Source organism: Eurosta solidaginis, chromosome 1, assembly GCF_040869045.1.
Source record: "Eurosta solidaginis isolate ZX-2024a chromosome 1, ASM4086904v1, whole genome shotgun sequence".
NCBI lineage: Eukaryota > Metazoa > Arthropoda > Insecta > Diptera > Tephritidae > Eurosta > Eurosta solidaginis.
Genome location: NC_090319.1, coordinates 184,945,581 through 184,950,885, shown reverse-complemented (window position 1 = coordinate 184,950,885; position 5,305 = coordinate 184,945,581). Strand labels below are relative to the sequence as shown.

General features: G+C 40.0%; 1 pseudogene; it reads left to right on the top strand.

Moving 5' to 3' along the window:
• Window positions 1-612: 612 nt before the first annotated feature.
• LOC137239136 (DNA-directed RNA polymerase II subunit RPB2-like) lies at window positions 613-1,345 on the top strand (annotated as a pseudogene).
• Window positions 1,346-5,305: the final 3,960 nt, after the last annotated feature.

The following is a 5,305-nucleotide window of genomic DNA, read 5'->3' as shown; positions in this document are numbered from 1 at the left end:
AAGTCAATTCGTAACTATTGGTGATGCCAGCATTGTTCTTTTGGTTGCCAGTAGTGGCAGTGACGGCAGCTGCGTTGGTGATCCCAGTTGCTGACGGAGGTGGGAGAGTGAACCTTGGCTATGAGTCGAAAGTTGACTATCATTGGTTGATCGCCTAGATTTTTTTTTTTTTTTTTTTTTTTTTTTGCGCGTCGTACCTTCAAGTTGACCGCCATTTAGTCGCGCGGCATTTGTAACAACAGGCGCATGCAATCGCAGCTGATGATCCAGCGATGAGTTGCGCGAGCTAATTGGAGTGCCACCTCCACCACTTATTAGCATATTGTGGTGTATATTAACGTTGCCATGGTGGTGTGCATACATCTCATTGATGGGGTTAAAGTGTTTTGCGTCATTCGTACCGTGTGGCGGCATATAGTTCTCCAACATAATGTTACCATGTTGTATTTGCTGTTCAACGCCGAAACCATTGTCGCGCCATCTGATGAGACTGGCGAGTCGCCGCGTGTCATACGTTGAGTACCAATAACTAAACTACTACACTGCCACTTGTTGCTGCTTGTGCGCGATCCTTCTTAGCCAATGCGTCTGTTGTGAGTGTGTTGGACGATGATGCAGTTTGAGTTAGGGCCATTGAAGGTGCTGCTGCTGAAGCTGGTATATGTAAGTGATTGTTGTGCACCACTTGTTACGCCACTTTGTTGTAGTAATTGTTGTGTTGGTTGCGATACTGAAATCGTATAAGCTATTATTTGTGTATTGCGTTGCTCACTTGCTACTGGCAATTGGGGTGATCAGAAAAAAACCCATCAGGCTCGTGCTGGTGTATTTCAAGTATTGAATCGTTTGACTTTCGCTTCCACGCTATCACATTTGAGACGTGTCAATTCGCCTGTTGATCGTGATGGCAAATTAGCTAAACCACGTCAGTTACACAATACTTTATAGGGTATGTTATGCCCTGCCGAAACACCGGAAGGGGCTGCTGTCGGATTGGTAAAGAATTTGGCGCTTATGGCTTACATTTCTGTCGGCTAGCAGCCCTCACCCATCCCAGAGTTCTTGGAAGAGTGGTCAATGGAAAACTTAGAAGAAATTGCACCCTCTGCCATTGCCCATGCTGATATCCGTCAATGGTTGTTGGGTTGGTATATCGTGATCCTGAACAATTGATGGGGACTTTAAGAAAACTGCGTCGTGAGATGGATATCATTTCTTTGGAAGTGTCAATGATTCGTGATATACGTGATCGCGAAATAAGAATTAATTTTTTTTTGTTAATAATTAATAAAGAATTTATACAGATGCTGCACGTATTTTTCGTCCATTATCCGTATATTTTTAAATTAACATGGTTTATGCAGCTCAAATAATCCTAGTTGACTTGTATTTGGTACTGGTACTAGTTGTACTCTGCAACCAATGAGGACCCTATCAAAGAGGTTGTGAAGCATCTAAATGAGTTTAGGTTCAACATAATGATTACGTCCCGACACAAATATGAGGGTGTGACTCATGACAAAAGGGAAAAATGGTTATTATTATTATTTTATTTATTACGGCCAAAAAAGCCTAATTCATTGTATAGTACAATTTACAAAATTCATAATTGTTTCTTAAAACTATTTCATTAAAAGGAAATGAGTATTCGAAACAGAATATACAATTATTAAAATGCCACAGAAATGGCCGCTCAGGTTATTCTTGCCCAAACCAAATCGATTTATATACAATGATGACCGTTTGCATTGGGCAAACCTGAGATACCCATTGCCCCGAAGAAGATACTACAAACGGAGGTTTGTGAATTATGGTTTAGACAGGATGACAAGTTCCTCTTGCCCGAGGCATATGTGGACTTCTGTGTTATATCACCGCTTTTACGGAAGGATCCCACACACGATGCCCTTTGTGCGCTCTATGAAATGTTGGTTAATTTTCGTTTGAGAGAAGAACTTTATCCGGCGACCGTTGTAGGCCTTTCTTATCAGTTTTATAATTCGGGAAGCGAGGTTCGGTTGTTCATGAATGGCATCCAACATTACCACGTTAGACTTGCTCTCATTTATAATTTAACAAACGCTTGAATCTAAGGAACGAACTAATATTGCTAGTATGTGTCAGGTAGAACAAAATATTGAACTAGCATGGATGTTAGTTGGTATGCATTATAATGAAGACTTTATGCTTACTGGTTTATCAGCGTTATCATTATATTATTTCGCTAAATTCTTTCACAATAACTGGAGTGAAGATGATCAACAAGTTGCAAAAAGTCTAAAAGTTGAGTCTATAAAATTGGTTTATGGCACAATGTCAATGGTGGATATTGGGGGGCCGGTATGAAACTAGAATCGTGTTTCAAGGTTGTATAGGCGCTGAAGGAACTAATCCTGAAATTATAGGAGAGCGATGGCATTGCCTTGGTTTAAGTCAGACAGGAACTTCATTTTTAATCGTAGCCGAATATGCCAATACTGTACACGCCATTTTAGTTTCAACGAAACTTTAATTGAACGATTTAAATCATTTGGCAAGATTCTATAGAGACAATATGCTTGTTAGATGTGCAATGCTAGGTTTTCATATATTTTTCATGAACTGCTATCATTTGGTGTGCCCTTTATTGTGCGCAATTGGTTCTCGGGTATTGCTTCATCCAACATAAGCCATTTACACTGAGATTCGTTTGGATAAAGACTAATTTATTAAAGCAGCAATAACACGAGTTTGTTGTGACTTGCTGATAAGGTTATCAAGGCATTTGTAAGTCTAGTGAGAATATCATTCATTAATTAATTAAATAACATTCGTGAAACTTTAAGAACATGCCCTTTCATATAATTATTAAATATGTGGCTTTCATGGATTGTAGCATTTACACAAAAATTTAAAAACGCTGATTTTCTGCTTACTTTACTGAATCGGCCGAATAAGCAGATCTAATAAATTTCCTAATTAGATTATTAATTTTTCAGTTTCATAAGGTTCGGTTTGTTGATTGATCAGATTACTATTACTTAGTTTACAGAAGAATGAAATTTATTAAATCGAAATAAACCAAGGAAATTAAATGTGGAACAATTTAAAATTCCTTATTAGGGATTCAATAGCAATAAAGCTGTTATGGCAAACTGAATATAGTTTGTCAGTCATATTATGGAATCATATTTGAACCAAATGTGGTTACTTTTAGTGATCAACAATTTTTACCCAATATTCATTCAACTTTCTGCATCTGTCCTGATTATCTTTTTTTGAGTGAGTCATGAATATGATACTTGTTAAAAGTTGAAGATCTTATTTCGTATGAGATGTGAAGAATAAACATATGATAATCGTATCCGAAAATCATTCATAAATTTCGACCAAACGATTGAAATATGTTCACGAATATGATCTGAAACAGACTGTGAAAAGCAGTCAAATATTCCTCCCAAACGATTAAATACATTTTCCTTGTGCTTATATAATGAAATGGTATGAACAAGTTCCTTTGGGGTTCCTTGCGATATTAAACTATTTTCGAACAATTGCGTGGTGGCAGCGGTGCACCCTCGCAATCGTTGGAAAAGGTATTATGTGGCAGATAGTATATCTGAGTTAGGGTTCTGTTGGCCTCATTCTGGGGAGCGAGAGCTGGGTTATTTGTGTGTGGGCCTCGTTCGGGGTGAACGAGAGCTGGGTTATTTGGGATAAAGGAGTGCGGACTATTAAAGTTCATTTTCGTTGTCGTTGGCCGGAAGTAGTACCAGTTTCGCGATTGGTCTGCTAATTTGTCCCTTAATTGTATTGACGTCAACAACACGTACACGGTTATCGGAACCTGGATGTGTGTTGACGATTCTCCCCATTCTCCACTCGTTTGGTTGCAGGTTATCCTCTTTTATGACGACTAGGTCCCCGGGTTTTAAGTTGGATTGTGGATGTTTCCATTTATACCTTTTCTGGATCTCGGTGAGATATTCCGATTTCCATCTTTTGCAAAAGGTCTGATGAAGGGCTTTCATCTTTTGCCATCGGTTTACAATGGAGGCAGGGTTTTCACTACAGTCGAGTTCAGGTGGAGCTAAAAGATGCCCACCTATGAGAAAATGGCCTGGAGTAAGCGGCTCCAGGTCGGAAGGGTCGTTGGATGAGGGACTTAGAGGCCTCGAGTTGAGGCAGGCCTCAATTCGACATAAGAGGGTTGTAAACTCTTCGAGAGTATATTTATGATCTGACGCGATCTGTTTAAAGTGGGTCTTAAAACTTTTTACCCCCGCTTCCCACAAACCTCCCATGTGAGGAGCGCTTGGCGGTATAAAATGCAATTCTATAATGTGATGGCTATATTTAGTCAACGTTCCGTCCCTTGCTTCACGCAGAAATGCTTTAAACTCGGATCGTAAAGATCGAGAAGCTCCGACAAAGTTAGTACCATTGTCGGAGTAAACGTTTTTCGGACAGCCTCGTCTGGATACGAATCTGGCGAAGGCAGCTAGGAAGGACCCGGTACTAATATCGTTTGTCGCTTCTAGATGGATGGCTTTCGTCGAAAAGCAGACAAACAGGCAAACGTATCCTTTTGAAATTCGACATCCCCTCCCTCGGTAGGATTTTATATCGAATGGTCCCGCGAAATCTACCCCAGTGTTAGTGAAGGCCCTAGTAAAGGTGGTGCGCTCCTTCGGAAGGATCCCCATAAGTTGCGTTTGTGTCCGCTTCCTGTAAATAGTGCAGACTTTGCAGTTGTGGATAACCGACCTTATCATTATTTTAACACGTGGGATCCAGTACTGAGTGCGGATATGACGTAGCATCAGCTGGTTCCCTCCATGCAGGGTGGTCTCATGAGAGGATTGGACTATAAGTCTGGATAACCTGCAAGTGTAAGGAAGAATAATGGGATGACTTTCATTATGGGACATGTCTTTCGATGCCCCTGTCCGCCCCTCAGTTCGAATGATGCCTTCTTCATCTATATATGGGTTCAGGGGTAAAATCTCACTCTTCCCATTTATAAGTTTTCCTGACTTCAAATTTGCGTACTCTTCTTGATAATGTTGCCTCTGGCATATTGTTATCAATCTTCGTGTTGTTTTTTCTATTTCGTCAGGAGCTATCGAATGAGAATCCTTTTTAAAGGAGGCTTTAGTTGTTGGGTGCGTATTCTGGAAAAACCGAAGAATATAGGATATAACCCGCAAGGCCCTTGGTAAATCGGAAAACCTATCTAGAATATCAAAGTTATTTTTGACCGAAGTTGTATGAACTTTCACCCTCTTTTCCTCCATATTCGTATTGTAATCTTCTTCTTGTGTTG